The sequence below is a fragment of the Camelus bactrianus genome, chromosome 14 (genome assembly GCF_048773025.1).
Source record: "Camelus bactrianus isolate YW-2024 breed Bactrian camel chromosome 14, ASM4877302v1, whole genome shotgun sequence".
Taxonomy (NCBI): domain Eukaryota; kingdom Metazoa; phylum Chordata; class Mammalia; order Artiodactyla; family Camelidae; genus Camelus; species Camelus bactrianus.
In genome coordinates, this window is record NC_133552.1 from 15,791,307 (window position 1) to 15,815,025 (window position 23,719).

Below are 23,719 nucleotides of genomic sequence, written 5' to 3' on the forward strand. Positions count from 1 at the left end.
AGCTCATCTACAGGTGGGGTAATTCCACTACTGTCCTTGGGGGGCTGAGACCATTTTGTTATTATTACTGCAGGATGTGTCTTCTTTTAAGAGATGTCAACACACTCTGTGCTGGGTTTCTAAACTGGTCTTTTGAAAGAAGCCCACTGTAACGTGGGCTCCTAGTTCAGAAGACCACTCGATGCTTTTAATTTAACATGCTGAATATGTATGTATATGAGTCGGGCTAAGTTTTTTCCTGAAAGAACCACTTTTTCTGTGTACTTGAGGACACCTACACTTTTCAAAGGTTTTACATATAAGAGGCTAAAATTAAGTTAATATCTTCCAAACGGCAATTTTCAAGTGAAGTGAATTGCTCTCATTAGCACATTCTATTTAAGGAAAAAGAATATATAGTTCCATTTTAAAAGAGGCTTTTAGAGTAACTCAGGCTGTCGTGGAGTAGAGAGAGAATATGACTGGCACATTATTAGCAGTGAAAGACCCTTAATATTTCTGAGCCTCACTGTTCTTGTATTTATATCTACCTCATAGGGTTGTTAAGAAGATTTAATAAGATCATGTATAGAAATGCTGCACACACAAGACATCCTTAAATCATGTTCATTCTTGTCTCCCTTCTAGCATCATTCTGAATTCACCGTTTCTTGAGCACCAGCACTGTGCCAGCAGGCACGCTGATAGGCTGCAGAGCAAAAGGGCACATCAGAGGGGCAGTCCCACTTTCGGAGGGTTTTTAAACTAGTGAGAAAGGCAGGTCACGGCTAAATGAACTCAAGAGAATACAGCCAATACTAACATTACAACCAGGACTCGTGTGTCCCAGCTGAGGAAATAAGACGGACCTTCACAGAGCTGTCGCTTGAGCTGGGTCTTGAAGGATGAGAGTGAGTTCACTAGGCAGGTAAGCAGCGCAGGGGTGAAAGTGTGGAAGTGTGGTGTGTTCCAAAACTGATGAACATTTCTCTTTCTTCTAGAGAATACCTGGCCCAGAATTCTCACAGTCTCTCCTTTGGCTGGTGTCTGTTCAAACCTCTGGGCACTGCATTCAACAGAGAAGCCAGGGATTATTCCTGTCCACCGCAGGCTGGCCCCTGGGGCTCTATAAACCAGCCCCAGCCTCCAAGTCTTCCTGGAAAAGGCTTAGCTGGTACTTTTCTCTCTGTTACTTTTTCTTGGGGAGAACTAAGTCCATCTCAGTGGTGGTGCCTGGCAGTCCTGCCTGTCACAGTTGATCTGGAGAGAGTTTTCTCTCTGGAATCAAATCATTTAATCTCATTTCTAGAAGTAGTGGTCAGGTTTTGGGTGTGTGGATACTGCTAATAATAACACATGATCAATGATTCTTCCAGCAAAAATAGGAGGAAGTCACCTAGTGGACAGAAAAGTATGTTTCTCCAGGTCTACTTAATAAAGAAAACTACAGAGCATGAATCAATTTGTCATAAAAAATAGCCATTCCCAAATACAGTTCTTATGTCCCTTTGCTCTTTGATGAACCACTGGCATCTGCCAGCTGCTGCTGCCGAGTCGGGGATGTTTATATCCAGGGAGGAGGACAAAAACATGGTAGAAAATGAGCAGGCTGAAACCAGTGAGAAATACTGGAAGAAAAAAAAAATGCACAATCAACTTTTGCTGCGTATTTTAAAAGAAATTCCAGTTCAGTTGTAGCTGACAGATGACTCATCCTGTCTACAGAAGCACAAAGAGGAATGAGGGAGGAGGGATGGACAAAAACAAGATTCTGTTTTACATAATTCTCATTTTCATGCAAAGAGCTCTTCGAACAGCTCATGAAATTAGCCAGCAATTTAACTACCTCATTATTTAGAGTGTCAGGCAAAGTGCACGAGATTTTTCTAGATAAGGATTATGACAGCTGGTCAGTAAGAAGACTGTCATAGACCATATCCTACTATCTAGAGCATCCGGGAAGTGGCAAATCTTCTTACAAAGATAGGGACAAGTGATGCATACAGATCTTTTGGTTCCAGCAGAGACCCACTCAAATGACCTCAGAAAAGGGAGCGCAGAAAGGTAACAGTGATTCTCAAACTTGGCTACACATTCATCTCACCTGAGGAGCTTTTAAAAAGACTGAAATCTGGGTCTCACCGCAGAGATTCTCGTTTATTCAGCGTGGCATGTGACTTGGGGATCAGGACTCTTCGGGTAATTCTAATATACAGCAGAATTTGAGAACCACTGATAGAGATACACAACAACTGAAACGGAACAGAGAGATGCCAGGAAGCAAAACAATCACCACTACCGCGTTGCACAGCTTTGGGGAGCATCAGTCAACAGGCGTTCTGTGTGAATGGCGACCCCTAGAGCGTAACTCCAGGTGTGTAAGCCTGTGGTCTGTCGACGATCCCTCCACTCCTTTACCTGGGGGGGCCAACAGATTGTTCCTAGTTACTTGAACGCTGCCTCATGCTCTCTACTCGTCCTTCCTAATAGCTATGTTCCTAATCACTCAAGTCTCTCCATTTCCCACTTTCAAATTCCTAAGAAAGGAATTTAATATACCCAGCTCATCTTTCTGAGACAGATGACAAAAATCGCCTGCTTCTGACTAGCCTATGAATGGGGTACACCTGAGCCATGTGGCCACCCCGGTCCATCATGAGCAGGGAAACACGTGATGCTAGCCATTAAGGGACCAGAGCTCTGGGCACAGCATCTTCCCTCAGGGAGTGTGAGTAGGAAGGTGATGACTGGTGTCTTAAACACAGTGAGCTGGGCAGAGGCTGACAGATTTTATCAACTAGGGTTGAACCTTGGGTGACGGTAGAATCAACTGGCCAAATTAGGAAACTTTGAGAGTGAAAGGGTGCTATTGATAATAACATTGAGACAGTAGGTAGAAAGTGCAACAGTTCCAGGCACAGTGGCACATATGGCCACCCTAGTTTAGTTTAAATTTTGATAGAAGGGGAGAAAAAAAAAAGAGCTAGGTAAAATTTCAGGATATGGAAATGGAAAGTAATCATGTGTAATAGATACAGATGGAAGACCCATAGTGAAGAAGGGGCTGTGAAGAAATATACTGGGGCCACCTCTCCTACATTGGATAGAAATTCATGGAGTTGAGGGTTCCCTCATTCTGATGGTTCTGGTATGCAAATTGCCCAGCTAAGGTGTATTCACTTCCTAGGGCTATCATTAACAAAATACCACAAACTTGATGGCCTCAAACAATAGGCATTTATTCTGTCACAGTTCTGGAGGCTAGAAGTCTGAAATTAAAGTGTCCCTGGGCACAAGTGTTGAAGACTCTAGGGGAGACTCCCTCCCTGCCTCTTGCAGCTTCTGGTGGCTCCAGACATTCATCGGCTTAGGGATGCACTGGCTTCTGCCTTCACATGGCCTTCCCCTCTTTTCTGTCCATGTTGTATCCTCTTCTGTCTCTTATAAAGACACTTGTCATTGGATTTAGGGTCCACCCAGTTAATTCAGTATATCTCATTTTGACATTCTTAATTTAAATACATCAGCAAAGACCCTTTTTCCAAATTAGGTCACATTCACAAGTTCCAGGTGGACATATCTGTTGGGGGCACAACGTTCAACCTACATGACAGGTATGGCCCTTAGAGTCAGCATCACTTAGAACAGTATGGTCTGAAGAAGAGGAAGTGCTCAAGAATCCATTTGCGGACACTATGTGTAAGATTCTAGGTCGCAAGTAGCAGGAAACCCATCTAAAACTGATCTAGACAATAAAGTGACTTTATGGGCTCATGAAAAATCAAGATATAGGGTTAGCTTCAGGTGAGGCTTGAACCAGCAGCTCAATCATGTTTCATTCCACACCTCCAGTTTGCCCTCCATAAAGTTACTGCCTCATAAAGGCAGCTTCACTTGTGATCCGACAATGGCAGCCTGTAGCTCCTAGGGTTGCAAATATTCTTGTCCAGGATCTCCAGGAAAGGAGAATCCACTTTTCAATAACGCAGACTGAACTGCTGGAATGAAACCTTGTTGGCTTTCATTGGTCTGACTTGGCTTAAGGTGATGGGATACTCTGATTTGCTTAGGTCAATTGGGTGTCACCTCAAGAGTCGGGATGGGTTCAAGCCAACCCAAATCACATGGCTTAGACTTAAGATATTATTTAAAAGAAGAAAGTAATGAGGATGCTGGAGATAAAACCATCATCACAGACCCACTACAGGTATCATCAAATAACAAAAAAAGACACCAAACTAATAACTAGATGTAACAGTTTCTGAGTGCTCATCATGCACAATGCACTACATGTGAATTATACCATATGTTTGCAACAGCTATAAGAGGTACTCTATCTCCAGTTTACAGATCAGGAAGAAAAGATGTGAGATGTTAAGTAGATTACTGGTAGTCACACAGCTAGTAAGTGAATTATTCTGAAGGCACCAAGGACTGTCATGATCAGATTTATTTTAGAAATATTCTGCCGGGACCATGGAGAAAGAATTGGAAGGACAAGAGGAGCTGCTGGGAACCCAGTCATCCAGATAAGCAGCAGTGATGACCTGAACCAGGGCATGGCAGCAGGGAAGGGGAGAAGTAACCCGTGTGAGAAATATCAAAGCAGTAGAATCAGTGGACTTGGTAACTGTGTGTGAAGGGACAATATAGGAATCACTGATGAGCCCCAGGTCTCCAACTTGAATGACTCAGCTTATTCATTGCCATTAACTGAAGTGGGATAATAGCTTACATTTATAGACTGCTTACTTTGTACCCAGCACTTCGCAGGGACGTGCTCATTTCATCTTCACAATAGTCTTCTAATGCTACATGACAACCAGCCACAACATCTCAGTAGCACTCATCAGTAAGCATTTAGTTAGCCAGTGTGCATCTGTGAGTGGGAGATGGATCAGCTAAGGCCCAGCTGAGGAAGTCTGGCTCTGCCTTACCTGTCTCTCTCCCCCCTCTTGGGACCAGCAGGTGAAAGATTCCTCCCTTACCAGATAACAACACTTATTGCAAAGACGTTATCCAGTCCAAGATAGTGTGATGCTAGCTTAGGGATAGGTCAATAAGCCAAGGGAAATTTTCCCAAAAAAAGAGTTGGTGAGGGCATGAAGACGTAGAAATTTTGTCATTGTTATTGGCAATATAAATCAATACAACCATTTTAAGAACAATTTGGCAATATCTAGTAAAGTTAAAGATGCCTACAACCTATGACCCACCACTTCCACTCTTGAGTGGAAAGAGCAGAATGCTAGTACATGGAAACCTGAGATATGACAGAGGTGACATTAAGAATCGGTGGGGAAAGGATGGACTTTTTGGTAAATGGCATGTGATACATAAAAAGCTGAAATTAGATCCCTATCATACACAAACACAAAAATAGTTTTCAGGTGGATAGACGATCTAAAATTATCTTTATCTTTATGAGACGGTCTTACGAACTTGAGATGGAAAAAGACTTCTTACATAGTCACAAATCGTTAAGGGAAGGATTGATGTATTTGAATATTGAAATTAAAAACCTCTTTTCAACAACCTAGCCAAGCACCACAGCTAACATTGCCTTTAACTGACAATCACTTAGTTTCCAGGATGTATCTAGAACTTTTATAAATCCGTGAAAAATGGTAAACTACATAGTACTGAAACAGGCAAAAGATATTAAGGAGAAAATCTTTTTGGTATTTGAATTGCCAGTATGCGTATGAAAATTTTCTCAACTGCACTTGGAATTAAGGAAAAACAAATTAAAATCACAATGGGATATTTCACCCCTATCAGTTTGACAAAGATTGAGAAATCTGACATTATCAAGAGTTGGCAAGGAGAAAATAATGTCAATGTCGTGGAATTTTTTTTTTTTTTAACCTGGTGACTTTTTCTAGATTAAAAGGGGTTAAAAAAGACTAAAGATACATGACAATTAAATACAATATTAATCCCTGGTTAGATTCTGGGCTTTTATGAACTAGAGGAAAATTATAAATCATTATCATTATTAGTTCAGTGGAGAAATTTGAATCTGGACCATATGATAGGTAATAGAATTTTATCAATGTGTATTTTCCTGAGTATAATATTGCATTATGTTATGTAGGAGAATGTCCTTGTTCTAGGATATATACCTATATATTTTAAAATCTTATTTATATTTATTATATGTATGTATGTATATATGCATATATTGAAATATATGTATACATGCAGAAATACAGAATAAAAAGGGCCAAGAAATTTTGAAGCAAGAGAAAAGGAAAGCAAATGTAGCAAAATGTTAATAACTGTTAAAATGAAGTATATACAAGTGTTCATTGTACCGTTTTGGCAACTTTTCATGTTAATTTGAAATTTTTCTCATAAAGAGAAGTCTTGGACATGAAAAAAGGAAACTTTGTAATTATTATTGGCCATATAAATTGACACAACCACTTTAGAGAACCATTTGGCAGTATCTAGCAAAGTCAACGCCATCGTATCCTATACACATCAACTCTACTCTTGAGACGTTTTCTCAAATTGCACAAGTAGATGTGTATAAGACAGTTCATTGCGGTATTGTTTTTCAGGAAGAAAATGGAGAATAACTAAATGTTCACAAACAACAAAAAAAATTAAACATCTATTCCTACAATTCAGTAGTCAGAGTGAATGAGCTAAAGTCCTGCGTGTATCAATATTTTAAAATCTCAAAAATAATATTTTTGAGTGAAAAAGCAATTTACAGAAGGACCAGTACAATAGTATATCATTTTTATACTGCAAAAATAGTTCAAAACAGCACTAAATCTTATTTATGGATTCATACATATGCAGTCAGTGTTTAAAAATATTGGAAATGATAAACATTAAAATTCAAGATAGTGAAGAGAGATGAATGTGATGGTGGAGTCCTCCTCCCCCAAGGAATCTTCAACCATATCTGTAATTTATTTCTTAAAATAATTTGGGAACAATACAGCAAACTGTTAACATGTGACAAAGCTGGGTGATAAAGGACAGATGTTTGTTATATTAGTCTCTCTACTTTACCATAAACATAAAATATTCACTCTCTATTTTTGAGATCTTTGGCAAAACAGGACCAGGAAATATGCAATTTTATTTTGCCTTTACAGAATGTGCGCTAGAAATTTGCTCTAAGCTGAGGAGATGGCCCTCTCAGGAGAAGCAGATTTCAGAAGGTATTTCTTGTGAGACAGCAAGCTTGCTGCAGTGGTTTGTGCCCATGGAAAGCACTAAATTGACACTGTGAGCACCTCATTGGCATCGGGTCTCTGCAGTTTAAAAATGCGCACATCTGTGTCTGCAAGGGATCGAGGACAGTGGGTGCCAACTACAGCCAGGTAGCTCCACACGGCTAAAGCAAGACAAACGGCCTGAAAGTTGATTGTGGATAAAACCAACCTGCTGACAGCTGGGTTCCTTGCAGGAAGCACCCCCAGCTGTTACTGAGAACCAGAGGGAACATCAAGATGGGGGCCAGAGACACTGCTGCTGACTCCTTGCTACAAATGGTGATCTCCAGTCACGCACCCACAGGCTTGTAAAGGAGCCATATAAATTGAGAGAACCACTTTAGAGAACCATTTGGCAGTATCTAGTAAAGTAAAAGCCATCGTATCCTATATCCCATCAACTCCAGATGTCCCTTTGACAGCCCCAGCGATCTCCAGTGCATCTCAGACTCTCGCCCAGTCCTGGAACATAACTGAAACCAGGAGCCAAGAACTGGGATTGTGCAGAGCCCTCTCCTGCTCTTAAATACCAACCAGTTGTGTGGCCTAAAGTGTCCCACTCCTGGACCTGAGAACAAGCAGGATAATTAAGGTTTCATTCACTTGGTAAACATTCAGAATGATGAGTGCCTCTTTTGTGCCAGGTCCAGGACTGGACTCCACAGTCAAGGATGAACCAGAGCAAGCTGGGCCCTCAGGGAGCCCATCATCTAGCATGGGAGGCAGACAGACGGGTAAAACGCAGTAAGAGAAATGTTCCCGGGACAGCTGTGACAGCCCCCACTGGGAGCAGAGAGGAGAGTGCACAGAACACTGATGGTGGTCGTTGCGGTTCCGCAGAGGAAGCAACGTCTGAGCTTATGACAAGGGGCCAGAGGGCAGGTGCAACCTCAAGGGACATCTCAGCTCCTGGAATGTCCAGCCAGTCAGGTTGTTCACCCAGAGGTCTGGGTGTACCTGGGAGAAGAGCAGGCCGGAAAGAACCTTCCAGAGCATTCAGGAGTCCTGCCAGCCGTCTCAGACTTCCTGTGAGCTATGGAGTCAGAACGCTGAGACTTGATGCTGCCTCTGGATTCTAGCTGTGTGCCTGGAGACATTATTTAACCTCTCTGAGCCTTCGTTTTCTTATTTGTCAAGTGGAAATATTAATAATGCCCACCACATGGGTGTTGTAAGGACAAAACTGGATAAAACATGTGAGGCGGATGGCACTGTGAATATTAAGTACTTAATAAAAGTTAATTATCATTATTGTTAATATTGTGTACATGTTTCTGATATCTTTTTAAAAAATCTGTGCCCTTTCAGTGCTTTTTCATGCCATCTTTTGCATTATAGCCACTAGACAGACCCCATCAAGCTTTGCTTCCCTAGTTTGTATTATGAAAAGAGTAGGCATGTTGGATGTTCTTTCTCAAACCAGGGCTGCTCCCCTGGAGATCCTGAGGCCAGTGTCCCGCCTCCACCCCCACCATGGTTGAGAAACCCCTATGAGGTCACTGTAGGCTTTCAAACTTTGAAGACACACAACTAGATGAGGCTGCCTGCATTATCACTTAATTATCTTGGGATCAAATTTATAACATGTCTAAAATAGTTTATAAGCTCTTGTGTCTTCATTTGTCAACTGCCTGAATTTTTTATTTTCTGGGGAGATTACACTCAGGCTTCCCGTGTCTGTTGTACTACTTAGGGGCCGAGGATGTTATAACTTACACACTGTTGAAATAAGCCCTTGTCATTTTCTGGGCTAACACTCTCTGCATGAGTCAGATGTTCGCCTCTAAGCGCTGCCGCCCCTGTGAGCCCTTTAAGGGTCAGGCCACTCTGCTCTCCGAGGGTCCCCAGCTCGCCTGCCACCTAACGGCCAGTTCTGTGAGTGAAAAATGGCTCTTGAGAAACACTTCAAATGCGCCCTTGGAAATGAGACCCTCTGTTGCTGTGAGTCATCCCAGATGACAGCGTGATAGATTTTTACTCATCTTTGTACTGGATGATGAATTGGCTTCTGGCTGATTGGAGGCTGTCTTAGAAAAACAAGCCAGTTTTGTTTTCTTCAGATATGAATTTAAGGATTTTTTCTAAATGAAGGATTTTTCTTTCCCCACCCTAGTAGAGGAAAGACTGGGCAGTACTAGGGGAGGGGAGAATGTATTGCTGTTTATCAAGAATGTGCCGAGTTCAGTTGAAAATGCTCAGTTAATCCTTATTTCAATCCTGAGGTAGGGAGGGTAATAAAAACAGAGGTAGTAATTGCTATTTATGGTCATGGTTTGGTTGTTATTCTATAATTGAGGGAATTAAGGTTTAGGGGGCTCTAAGATCACTTATTAAGTGGCAGGTCAGGAATTCTAACCCAGTCCATCTGATGTTGGTAGCTGCACTCCTGACCATCCCACTCCTGAATGATGCCTTCACTTTGGCACACCTGCTAGCTTCCAACATCTGCTCATCTTGCAAATATTTGTCAAGGCCTAAAATGTGCACTCTGTTGAATATCAGTTATCAGCTCTGATCCAGACACAGAACTCTTCTCTCATGAGCTTAGAGTCTAATGGGAGAAAAGAGAAGATGCACTATAGCCCAATAAATGCTATAGTGAGGTGAGCACAGGATGATGCTACAGGGCCATATCTGCGAGTGGCTTATGCTATAACCTGGAGGCAGTCAGGATAGACTTCCTAGAGGAGGTGACCAAGGTAATTCCTATGAGATGAAGGGGAATCAGGCAGGCCCAAGGAAGGAGGATGTTGGAGAAGAATATTTCAGGCAAAATAAGCCGCAGCATGAGTGACCAGAGGTCCTAGGTGCGTACTGAGTATTGGGAAAATACTCTCATGATCGGCGAGTTTCAGGGAAGGACCAAGGAGTTGGCTCATTTGGGTGCTGACTTTTGTTTTCTGTGTCTGGCAGGATGCTGGCAGTCTTGTTCTGAAAAGAACACTGCTTTGCAAAGGCAAAGCTCTGAGAGACAGGTAAGAAGAAAGCCTTTTCTTCCCCCTTGTGGCCTGAAAATTATGTATGAGTGTTGCCCTGGACCTCCCTGGAAGCTCTGAGAAGCCTGATAAGGATGCCCGGTTATAAAGCTCCAGGGTCAGCCGTGGTGGACCTGGTGGACCGGCAGGTGTTGTGTGGTCCATGCAGCACAGCGCCGCATGTTACAGCCAGTGCAATCCCAAAGCCAAAGCTTGGGAGGATGAATCTTGTTTCCTATTAAACATAACTGCAGAGAAGAAGGAAACCACCATGATAGAATAAACCAAAGAGGAGGCTCTCTGTTGTATGCTGCTAGAACCTTCCACGGATGGTGAGAAAGAACTCCAGGCTCTTCTCTAGAGGGTAGGGCTGTGGGGAGACCACTTTCCTACTGTTTCTCCATGGTACTGCCCCACATGGTCTTCAGCATAACTCTTAGATGCTTAATGGGCAAAGCCGTTTTACCAAATTATGAATAAACCATCAAGAAGATAATTTACAGGTGTGCAGTGTATTTAGTCAACCACATTTGGCTTCACACAATGATTGGGTTGTTGCCTGATCAATTTGTCTGTTCTGTTTACCACCTGCCTAGTTGGGTCACTTCATCTGAATCCTTGGTGACACTTTGGACCATCTTGTGAGACTTTCCAGTTGTAACTCATTGGTTCAGGGTTTTGGGTTTTTTTTTTTTTTTTTTTTTTTTTGGTAATTCTTTGGTTCAGGTTTAAATGGTTCTTCCATATCCCCCTGAATCCCAGCTTTTTGTTTCTTTCACATTGTGCTGTGTCTTTTAACCAAATCTCCCCTCCCAGGCCCTTTCTCTCCTCATGGAGCTATTCTCTCTTGGTGATTGCATTCCTTTACTTAAGTCTCTGTAGCAGTGATAGGAATCTCCCAGTGTCAGTGGCAGTGACAGGGGCCATGTTGCAAGTTCAAAGCCAGGAAATTTGCTCTGGTGCCTTAATATGGAATAGGGAGGACTGGGCACCGATTTTTCTATTTCTGACTCATATTTAGCATTCTGTAAAACTGCTTTCATAGTGTGGGTGGTTAAGAACATTGACTTAAGTTCTGCCTTGAATAGTCTTGGACAGTTTATTTCACTTCTTGTGCCTTACTTTCTTCATCTGTAAACTGGCATCACAATGGTACTTCATTTGTGGGGTTGTCCCAAGGATGAACAAGCCACGAGTGCACAGCACTGAGGACAGTGCCTGGTCCAGAGTAAGCGCCACTGAGTCTTTGCTTTCTTCTGATTGGCTGCTCTTCTCTTTTCTGACTACTTCCTGTGGTCCCTCCAACCATGATCAAATCATCATTTAATTCCCCCATATCTTATTTAGATAACATCTGTAGCTAAGGAGTTCACAATGTCCAAGTACAGGGTTCGTAGGTTGAAAACTGCAAAACATTGATGAAAGAAATCAAGGAATATCTAAATAAATGGAAAGACAAACCATGTTCATAGATGGAAGACTCAGTTTAATAAAGATGTCAGTTCTCCCCAAACTGATGTATAGGTTTAATATAATTCCTATCAAAATCCCAACAAGACTTTTTAATAGATGTATAGACAAGTTTATCTTAAAATTTATATGGAAAGACAAAAGAATTGGAATAGCTAAAACAATTTGAAAAAGAATCAAGTGAAGGAGTCACTCTACCCAATTTTAAGACTTATTATGTACTATAGTACTCAAGAAAATGTGGTATTGGCAAAAGGCTATAAACATAGGTCAGTGGAACAGAATAAATAATTAAGAAAGAGAACCACACAAATATGCTCAAGTGACTTTTTTTTAACAAAGATGCAAAAGCAATTCAATGGAGAAAGGATAGTCTTTTCAACAAGTGGTACTGGAGCAATTAGATATCCATGGACAAGAGAAAGAAACAAACAAATAAACAACAAAAAAATCCCACCCCCAAAACAAAAAACCTTGAACTAGACCTCACACTTTAAATAAAAAATTAAACTCAGGATAGATTATAGATTAAAATATAAGACAGATATAGGATCCTTCAGGGGTCAGAATGAGAAATTCCTACACGTGACACCAAAAGAATGATTCATTAAAAAAATCAGTAACATGGACTTCATCAAAATGCAAATTTTTCACACTGCAAAAGACTATAAAAATGATAAAAAGACAAGATCCAGACTGGAAGAAAATATTTGCAAACCTGTTTCATCCTTTCTTAACCTTGAGTCCGAAGTCAGACTATGATGAAACCACAGAAAACTGGATATGAAGTGATTAACACCGGTGCCAATGAGCTGCCGCTTCCTGGGAATTATTTAAACACTGTGTCTCAGGACGTGTCATGGTTCGGCCAGAAGGGGCCCATATCCGTCCAGACTGAGAAGCGACATCCAGTTCACAGAGCACTGGCAAGGGAATCAAAGGCTTTTGCAGATATCAATTCAATAAAGATGCAGGACTTAAAAACAACACCTTCAGCAATTGTGTAAACAAAGCTAAGGAGTCAGCATCATCAGCTCTGAAGCAGGAAGTGAGTATTTCTGCAAAGGCAATGAGGGAAAATCCGACTTAAGTCACAAGAGGATCCCTGGAATTTGCCTGTGCCACACAGCGGCAGTGTCCCGGTCCCAAGTGAGGACAAACAGGAGTTTGACGCCAGAATCCAGTAGGGGTCACCACAAAGCAGCCTCTGAATACTGTTCTCATTAACACATGTAGGCTCAGCCATCTTTATCAACTCCTCTCTTCATCTTCATAAATTCTCGAGTTAAAGAACACATCTGGGTGGACTCTCTGAACAGGGTGGACCTGAGTGACTCTTAAGAGTGGGCAGAGCCCTTCTTCACCCCATGCACTTTTGCCTTTGTGTCTGTTACCGAAAAATGCCCGACTCCAAACGCAGGCACGAGGAAGCAAGGCAGAAGGGGAAACGGGAGAACTGACATTTACCCAACTCTTGCTCTGTACCAGGTTCTTAGCCGTTTCATTAACGTTATCTGCAATTCTGACAGGTGGAAATTAACTTCATTATACAAATAAGGACACTGACGCTTGCAGAGAAGGGGCCAGCAGAGAAGGGGCCGACTTGGCCAGAGTCACAGCTGGGAGGCTCTGCAGCTGGACCCCACCCATCTCGGAGCTGGCGCTGCGCCACCGCCTGTAATTCAGTTTCTGACATTTGCAGCCGCGCAGGCTCCCCGCTCCACGCTGTCGGAGCCTGCAGAACCGGAGCTGTTCCTCCGATGGGCAAAGTCGCTTCTCAACACAAACAACAGCCCTTTCGTGGAAGGTAGCTTCACGGGGAAGAGGTTTGGAAACTCCTGCAGGAAATGACACATGTATCAACGGAGCACAAGCCCTTCGGAAGGCAGCACGGGGAAGTGTGTGGCCCTGGCAGTCCCTGGTTATGGTCCAGAGCGTCCCTCAGAGAAGGGGCAAGGGAATCTCGAGTCCCTGGAAGAGTGCATGTAACAATAGCTTCCTTGTTCTGTCTTGCGACCCCTCCCTATCCCCGACCCCCATTATCTAATTTAATCCTTGTTTTCCAAAAAAGGAAGCAGAGTCTCCGAGAGTGTAAGGAAATTGCCCAGGCCACACCGCTCCTAAAGAGCAGAGCCTCTCAGACTCAAGTTTTGTCTCTAGGACTCACGATTTCTCTGCTCTGCTCAGACCCAGCTCTTCCCAGAAGAGCCTGTTTGTCCTCCCAGAGTTGAGGTTGTGCCACCAGCAGCCTGGGGGCTGGCCACCTCTGAAGTGTGACTTTCAGAGACACTAAGGGGGCTGCCTACTGACCCCTAGACTCTCCCTTACACTTAGTTCCTGAGGCTTGCATTTTTTTTTAACAGGGAGCAGATCCTTTCATTCCATAACCAGAGAAGTTGCAAAATGTGAATGCTGATACAAAAGGTAGTGGCATTGATTTAAAGTTGCACTCAAGGGAAAATAGGGAGCAGAGCCAAAAGTGAAGAGCCTGGGCTTTGGAGTCAGAACTGAATTCAAACCTGGATCTACCAGATGTGAGCTGTGTGTCCTTGGGCTTGTTGATTCACCTCTCTGAGCCTCAGATTCCTCATCTATAAAGTGAAACTTATGCTACTTACCTCTAAGGGTGAGCATCAAGATTACATGAGAAGTGCATGGAAGTGCCCAGTTCAGGGCCTGGCATACAGTATATGCTGAATCAATGAAAATCATTCTTTCTATGACCATCACAACTTCTCAGTACTTTTGAGTTCCTCTCAAGGTGTGATCATACAGAAGAAAGAGCAAATGTGATTAGCTGACTTCAGCACCACCGTTCAGGAGCTCTGTAATCTTGGGCACATCACTTACCCTCTTAGCCTTAGACCTCTTGCTATAAAACCAGACTATTGTGAGGATGAAGTGAAATAACGTATTTGAAAGTGCTTTGTAACACAGGCAAGTCTGGCAGTACACAGGTGGGGTGTGTATTTGAACGTGCAGGGTGAGTACAGAGTGGCTTTAGTTTAAGATTATCACATTATTAATCAGAGTACTAATCACAGGTCATAGAATGTTGATAGCAGATTCTTGCTGGAGCTGTGAAGAAGTTTCTTCTTAATGCTATGTACCTCTATTAGAGTGTGTGTGTGTGTGTGTGTGTGAAGACACACATACATTTCCCAGACGTGTGTAATAATATGTTGTATGATTATATCAGTCTGATTACGCATCAGAGAAATCCAGCGGTAGGTTTTGAAGCACTTTCTAGCACTCCCCTCAGGCCAGTCTGGGGACAAGTGCTGCTGTACATGCTGACTCACAGAAATAAAACATGACACTGCAGGCTGGGCCACCAGACACCCAGGTGGAGCTCTGAGGACATAGGTGGCTCTGAAGGCAGCGTGTCCCTGAACGGGAGATCTAAAGCAGCCAGGTTGGGTATGAAAACATTCACAGACACGGGCTGTCAGAAACCAAATCTGAAAAAGCCGTTGGAAAACTTCCCCAGACAAAGAAGTTCAGGAATAGGCTTCACAGAGTGGGATGCGCCTTTGAAGTTGTCTGCAGGCAGAGCTGGGGCTGCGCTTCTGCTCTGGGGTCCTGCAGCCCAGCCTTCAGGATCCTCCCAGAGGCTGAAGGAAAAGCAGTGTCTCCCTTCTACTCTCTTCCACTGGCTAAAGCAATGCTCTCAGTGTTCATCTGTTGGCCTCAAGTCCTTGAGCTGTGTTTTACTAGCGGATGCTCTTCCTTCCAGAGAATTTGCCGGTACGGCCTGGCATAGCGAGCAGTTTTACTCTGGAGGAGTAAATACAACTTTGTAGGATGCAAAGAAATGCAAGAAGGGAAAAACGCAGATTGTTTTCTGGAGTTATTGGCCAAGGGGATTTAGTTAGCAGCTATCAAGCTCTTAAAAATATGAAAATTAATTAAATTCAATTTGATGAATGAGAATAATCATTTCAACAGGCTACCATGAGAAGGAGCCCCCTACAGAAGGAAAACAAGCATTTCAACGCTACAGGTGCCTTATTTAGAGGAGTGCTGAAACGTAAAAAACATTCAGGTTTTGAAGTGAATGGTACTGATGGTAGTGAAGTGAGCCCTGAAGTTCCTGTAACAGAGCAGGATCCTGTGAGGCCTTCCTAGGAAAGAACCCACCACCACTGCCGCCATGTCCTTCGCCTGCCTCTTTACATTAAAAAAAAAAAATTAGCAAAGAATAAATTTAATCAGAGAAGTAAGAAAATGCAGAAGCAAAGGAAAATAGTGAAACACAACAAAATAATAGTTTAGCCAGTAAACAAAATCAAGGACCTTTAGTTCCTCCTCAAGGACCATAAATAATATTCTGAGCCATGTTCTTTGAGCTCTTTTACAGACACTGAAACCCCCACCAAGTGGAACAAGGTAACCGCATGATGACCAGACTGTAGCCATGACAAAAGCTGCTCCATCTTGCACAATTCTGAGAACTAACCTCAAGGAAGTGGGAACAAACGGACCCTGAAGTTGAAGGTTAACTTACTTAAAACAATCAAGATGATGCTGATCAGACCACCGTATGACCGACTTCAAGATGACCGTCGGAGCTGGCTGTTCTGTTCTGCACGCAGCCCCCTCCCTCTGCCTTCCCCCCCTTGAAACTCCCCTTTAAAAGCTCTTGCCCCCAGTCAACAACAGTGAGTTGGTTCTTTGGGACATGAGCCCCCACTTCTCCCCAGGATTGCCAGTTTATTCAGTAAAGCCCTCTTTCCTTCTACCCAACACTTGTCTCTCAGTATTGGATTCTTGAGGGATGAGCAGCTGAACCTGAGTTTGGGAACAGTCCTCCCTGCAGCAGGGCTCCTGCTCCACACCATTGGGTCGGTTCTTACATTCCACCAACTGGGAGAGCTCTGATCCCCAGAGGTTTATCCTTCTCCAGGTTCTCACTTCCTCTTACTGCTGTAACAAATCACCGTGACCCTGGTAGCTTCAAACAACACGAGTTTGTTCTCTTTCAGGTCTGTAGAGCAGAAGTCTTGATGTGGGTCTCATTGGACTAAAATCGAGGAGTCAGCAGGGCTGTGTTCCTTTTGGAGACTCTAGGAGAGAATCTATTTTGTAGCTTTTTCCAGCTTCTAGAAGCCACGCCCATTTCTGGCGAACAGCCCCCTCCCCCATCTTCAAGGCCAGCAGTGGAGCAGCTTCAGAGCCCTCTTTCACGCTGACCCCTACTTTCAGGTCAGCACACGTGCATTTAGCGTACATAAATTCGTCCAAACCCGTGGAATGTACAGCACCAAGAGCGCACCCTCAGGTAAACTATGGACTTGCGATAATAATGATGTGTCCATGTAGGTTCTGCCATTGTCACAAATGTACCATCTGGTGGGGGAGGCTATGGATATCTGGGGAAAGGGGGCATATGGGATATTTCTGCACTTTCTGCTCGGTATTGCTGTGAAGCTAAAACTGCTTTAAAAAAATAAAATCTTTAAAAAAAATTCTCTTAAGGGACAAATAATCTGTGTAACATTTGTGAAAATGTTAGAAACTACTGCACTCAACTCACCCCATTTCAACTTTATATCCTGAGAGCTGCATAAAGTCCTGCCCCTGGAGGGAGCTGAATCCACAGCTGAAGACAGGAAGGAGATCAGGGTGTGGTGAGGTTTCCTGCACTTCATGGTCACCCTCTGTGACAGCTCAGAGCAGAAGTGGGGAACCGGAAACCAGCACCATTCAGCCCTGTGCCAAGTACGTCTGTACTGTCCCACTTCAGACTCACAGTGACTCTACGAGGGAAATACTAACATTTCTGTTTTTAAAATGAGAAGAGTAGGGCTCAGAAAGATTGAGTAACTTGCCAAGCTACAGATCGAAGGGTCTGGATTCAAGCCGAGGTTTGTGTGGGTCCAAAGCTCATGCCAGACTTCTTTGCCAAGTCACAAGTGTGGAGAAGGTGGTTCTTTGTGGGTGTTCTGAACTCTGGGTGTGCAAAACAGGCAGAGAAATGGACCTCTGCAAAGCAAGAGCAGTCTCAAGGGAAGTTCACTGGTGAGAGAGGCCTCTCACACTTATAAAGGATTGGTTGCCACTAGAGGAATTCCCGACTCTTGTAAGATCCCAGTGGTCCCTGTAGGCTCTGCGGGGAAAGGCCACCAGACCCAACCAAGCAATGCTGGAGCTGGGATGGGCCAGCAGAGGGCGCTGTGCAGACGTGGTTGGCCCCGATCTCACCGTAGGACCCTTCCCCCTGGAGACCCAGCAAGTGCCCAGGGCTAAGCCAGGGATAGAGAAAGGTCACTTTTGAAATAAGTTTGTTTCTTATTTTTCTGAATATTTTTCAGACAACTTTGGAGAGTGAAGTTTGCCTCTTGCAAAATCACTAATTGCTGTGGTTTTCTTTCTCTTAACATAGAACTTCCTTTCACCACAAATGGTGTCAGGAGACACTGCCGAAAAGTGGAAGGAATAGAGAAAGTGGGCGTGTGCAACCCCAGATCTGACTCTTGTTAGAGGTAGGAGTTCTCTCTGAACTTCTTTGTGTCTTCTGTAGCCTGGAGATCAAAGGCTTTATCTCACAGGTCTGTTCTGAAGACTAAAGAGACAGTATAGAAAAGGTAAGTATATGATCTCACTCAGTTTGCAGTCATTTGGTCTTATGACCCCTTTAAAAATTATTGAGTCTTAAACATTGTTGAAAACTCAAAGAGTTTTTGTTTACATAGGTTGTATCAATCTTTACTACATTAAAAAGTAGAATTTACTTTTCAATTAAATTGCTCATTCAAATATTTATTTCATTAGAAAAAGTACTAATTAGCAAGAAAAGATTGTAAAGCAACTATACTTCAATAAGAAAAAAGAATAACCAAAAAATATATATATATATCAATTACACACTAACCTTAAAATATTTTTTGTGAAAAGTTACTATTTTCAAAATAAAAAAATTTTGATTAGAAGAGTGACCATGTTTTACATTTTTGCAAATCTCTGTAATGTCTAACATTCCCCTGGATATTCGACATTCACACATGAGTAGCCTCTATTGTGATATCACACATGAGTAGCCTCTAGAAAACACTGTTGTACACTCATGAAAGGATGGGAGTGAAAAATGCAGATAACATCCTAGTGTTCTATGAAGATAGGGTTTTGATCCATTCATTCAATAAGTGATAGTGATTACATTGTTCCCCAAGAGAGTTCATCCCCATTTCTGGGTGGCTACTCTGGCCTGTGACATAGGACACTGTGTGCACAGGAGGTGAGCTGGTCCTTGGAGAAAGTGTCTGACAGGGGGGTTATGAGAAGTTTTACTCAGCAGGCAGAGAACCTGATGAGAAGTCAAGTCATCAGTGAGATGACTCAAACCTTGCACAGTTGGAACCAGCCTGAGCTCACAGCCCTTCCAGTGAATGCCAAGGTGATGTCTATCTTGAACATAGGAAGTCCAGAAGTCATAAAAAAGAACAAAAGTCTGCCATTTGCAGCAATGTGGATGGACCTAGAGAATATTACACTTAGTGAAATAGGTCAGACAGAAAAAAGATATATACTAAAAGTAGAATTACCACTTGATAGGGCAATTCCACTCCTGCTATATATCTGGAAAAAATGAAATCACTAATTTCAAAAGGTAAATGTACCTCAATGTTCATAGCAGCACTATTTACAATAGCCAAGACATGGAAGCAACTCAAGTGCCCATCAAAGGACAAATGGATCAAGAAGATGTGGTATATATACCACAATGGAATATTACTCAGTCATAAAAAAGAATGAAATACAACCATTTGCAGCAATGTAGATGGATCTAGAGAATATTATGCTTAGTGAAATAAATCACACAGTGTTTACTGTGTGATATCACTGTATGTGCAATCTAAAGAATAATAGAAATGAAAAGACATGCAAAACAGAAATAGACTCACAGATACAGAAAATAAACTAGTGGTTAGAAAAGGGGAAAGGAAAAGAAGGAGGGGGAAATTAGGGATAGGGGTTTAAGAGATACAAACTACTATGTATAAAATAGATTACAAACAAGAATATATTGTACAGCACAGGGAATTATAGCCATTATCTTGCAATAACTTCATGGAGCATAATTTGTAAAAATACTGAATCCTTCTGTATACCTGAAATTAATATATACTGTAAATCAACTATGCTTCAATTAAAAAAGGGGGCAGTGGGTGGGAAGGGACATACTGGGATTTCAAAATGTAGCATAGATAAACAAGATTATACTGTATAGCACAGGGAAATATATACAAGATCTTGTGGTAGCTCACAGCGAAAAAAAAAGTGACAATGAATATATGTATGTTCAAATATAACTGAAAAATTGTGCTCTACACTGGAATTTGACACAACATTGTAAAATGACTATAACTCAATAAAAAATGTTTAAAATTTTTTTTAAAAATCACTGAAATCACTCAGAGAGCAATTGGTTAACCAAATGTTTTATTTCAAATTAACGTAAAATCTGCCTTTGAGTGACTTCCAAAATGTTTCATTTTCTTCCTGCTTGGGCATTTACTATGTTTCCATCTCCTCCCCAGCAGGCTTTGAGCCAGGTGAGTCATGTGTTAACAAAATTCTGCCTCCTGCTGAGACCGGCACCACTTCTGAGGACCCAAGTTGCCCTGCGTCTGCCCAGGTGGGCACAAAGGCTTCCCTGGGTGGCATTCCACAGAGGAAGAACCTACCAGCACCTCAGTTGGGGCGCTGGTGGCTGTATCCCTGGGTCTCGGTCAAGGTCTTTATTACCTCGGTTCATCGCCAGATTCCCCCCCCAACTCCTGCTCACTCCCAGTCATCCCGTTACAAAGCCCCCTCTCCTTGACCTTTGTCCCCTCGGTTCCTCTGTCCGCCCAGCCTGGATCCTCTCTGCCGACACGGCTCTGTCTCTGTCCCGTCCCGTCTTTCCCTTTAGGCCCTTCTTCCTACCTCCTCCCTCCTCTTTGCCTTGCAGTAGAACACCCTTCATGTTCCAGGCTCTTGCCTATAATTAAGATGCAATCGACCCTGTCAGTCACATTTGTACCAATTTTCCAGACGAGAAAAATAAGGCACAAAGGAATTGAGTATCTTGCCCAGGTTCCCATGGCCAGTTACCGCTGGGACCAGGCTGTGACCCTTCGTCTCCAGACTCTCCATCTCATCACTGATGCCTCTTTTAAGTGGTATCTTCATTTGGAGGCTGTCTGTCTTCCGTGTCCTTCCCATGTTCTACCTGTGATAGGTCTCACCCCATGCACTCCTACCATGTGCTCTCTAAATGCATCTTCTGATAGGTTACAAATTGACCAAGGTTCTGTGCTGGATCCGGGCAGGCCTCATCTCACGGAGCTTCCAGTCTCTTCCTTTGCGCTCTGACAATTGGGTTCATTCAAGCCCTTTTACCTCATCAGCTGTCTCCTGCCTTTAGCCCAGAAACACTTTTATCTTGGGCAGATATGGACTGGACAAGGTTTTGCTTTGTGCTGTATATGTCTTTAGCAAAGTCCTCCCAGCCTCTCCTCTTTCAAGGCTGCTCTGCCTGCTGTTTCTGAATTTAGTTCCCAGCCTTTAAGCTGGCCCTGAGCCAGCTACGGTCTCCCTGAGATGCCAGAGCTCGGTGAGGCCAAGGGCAGGCCAGGGCCCCGGAGGGCTGGACCTGAGTGAGGAAGAGCCAAGTCAGGGAAAAGGAAACTGAGGTTAAGTGCTTCCTTCCTTCATTCAAAATATGGATTCAGTGCCTTCTTGGTTTCAGGGACTATTCTAGGCCTGGGCTGCCTCGATGAGCAGAACCAACAAATCCACTTTTGTGAAGTTTGCAACATATTGGGAAAGACAAACTGTAAACAAATACATATATACAATTGTGTCAGCCAAACCATGGGTAGCCAAGACTAGCTTTCCGGTCATCAACAGCAATCAAAATTCTTTGTAAACAACTTATGCAAGAATTTCCTTTTGTCTTTAAAATCCCCTGATGATACCTCCCTACTGGGATACTATTTCTGTTGCTACTCAAATCTGTGTACCCGGAGTTGCAATTCTTTGATCCCAGATAAACACTTTGATTGATCATTGCCTCCTGAGAATTTAAAGTTGACACCAGCAGCCGACCCTGATGGCGCCTTGATCTTGGAGTGTTAGGCTCCAAAACTGTGAGAAAATAAATGTCTGGTGGAAGCTACCCAGTTTGTGGAATTCTGTTAGGGTAGCCTGGGCTGACTAACACACATTCCAACGAGTTCCTTCTGTATTTCGGGGTTTTTGTTTTGTTTTTTTCAGGGGGAGGTAATTAAGTTTATTTATTTCTTTACCTTTAGAGGAGGAACTGGGGATTGAACCCAGGACCCTGTGCATTCTAAATGGCTCTCTACCACTTGAGCTATGCACGCACTGTTTGAGCTATGCCCTCCCCACCTTGTATTCTGTTCATTATGCATCACTGGACCTCTGGCAGGGCTGGCAACAGCCTCCCTCCCAGTTGGAGGGAAGGGCTCCCTCTGACTTCTAGAAAGGGCAGTTTTGCTTGCAGGAGGATTGAACAACGGGTAGTTTGGAATCCAGGATGCCTTAACTTGTTTGTGTCTCTGTTTCTTCATCTATAAAATGGGGAAGATAATACTAGTGCCTTGAGGAAAGTTCTAAATATAAAATTCAACTGAATAAATAGCTGTTGACATCATTTATGCATAAGGTGTTATGCTGGGGAGAATGTAGAGGCAAATATGTAGAAGTAAATTTCCCTTGAGGGAAATTTTTCTCAAAAATAATGTATGTGTGTATAATAACTATGAAAGCATTTTGGGAGTGTGACATTTTTAAATGAGGAGTTTTTTAAAATAATATTAACAATCTTGTTACTTGTTTAATGTAAAAGTGCTGGTTTTGTAACCATTATAATAGTCTAAATGTGGTCTCTTAAAGTGTTAAAGTATTTACAAGAGTGATGTATTTGTGAATTTAATTGAACATTTAGAACTATTGGATTAGGTTTGCAGTGTTTAACTATTTTGGAAAATTTACTTTATTAAATTTATATATTTCAATTTATTAGTTATATAAGTAGTTTGAGAATATTGAGAGGATTGTTGATTAATGTTCAAGGAAATGCTAATCATTTAATAAATGTATGTGTAAGATTACTACGTATCACCCCAAGGTAACCAAAAATTGGGGAGAAGTAGAGGCTGTTAAGAATGCAGAGTTGGGGTGATGCAGAGAGACTCTGGAGCAGCTACCTGATGTTTTAGAGGTAATGATAGAAGGATGGGGAAAAATGCTACATGCGAAGAAAACAAATCCACTTGGGCATTTTCTGGAAGGGATGTAACAAAGACCCTAAGTGCTTAATTATGCTTTCGTTGCCAGGCTGTGTTTCTTTGAAGGTGACCCCATGCTATGACTGGGCCATAAAAATCCCTGACTTTTAGAAGTCAATTTAGAGGTACAGGAGTAAATGTGCAAATTTAATGCACAGAATTATTAAAATGAAGCAGCTGTCTCTGCAGTATCATCCAAGTCAACCCCAAGACTTTCCTTCTGGAAAGTACAAATGGATTAAACTTAAAATTCCTGCAAAATGACTGTGTCCAAGTTGGTTTATAGGTAGAGGATGATGGTATTTAGGTCAGAGCATCTCAGGAAAACTGCCAAGACTGGAAATTTCACCCAATGCTCAAAATGTTTCCATTTTGACCTACCAATGATGTCACACACAGACAGACACAGAAACACATGCTAAGCTGGGATGTTTTTTGGTTCCCTCTCTCATTACTAATTTGTATTATTATAATATTTCAAGTTTTCAGACTCTATAGTTTGACAGAGTTCAGGACACACTATCTCAAAATATTGTTATCAAGCAGGACCCTGTGGGAGTCTTCCAGGGTCAGATGTCTCCCCCATAAACTCTACTGCAGCTCCTCTCTTAAGTACTCAGATAATAGTGTCTCATGTATAGTTCCTGAGTTTTTCAGGTGCTAAAAATCACTATCAAAGGGAAGAAATTAACTACTTGATTGAAAGCACATGGTCCCCCAGACCTTCTGGCGCCTAGGGGTTGAGCATGTGGACCGCCCTGTT

General features: G+C 42.6%; 1 long non-coding RNA gene across 1 annotated transcript; it reads left to right on the forward strand.

The window, feature by feature from the left end:
- Positions 1–147: 147 nt before the first annotated feature.
- LOC123615777 (uncharacterized) lies at positions 148–8,547 on the forward strand. The gene is made up of 3 exons (XR_006723468.2): positions 148–907; positions 981–1,153; positions 7,095–8,547. It is a non-coding gene; the product is annotated as an uncharacterized LOC123615777 (long non-coding RNA).
- The last annotated feature ends 15,172 nt before the right edge of the window (positions 8,548–23,719 follow it).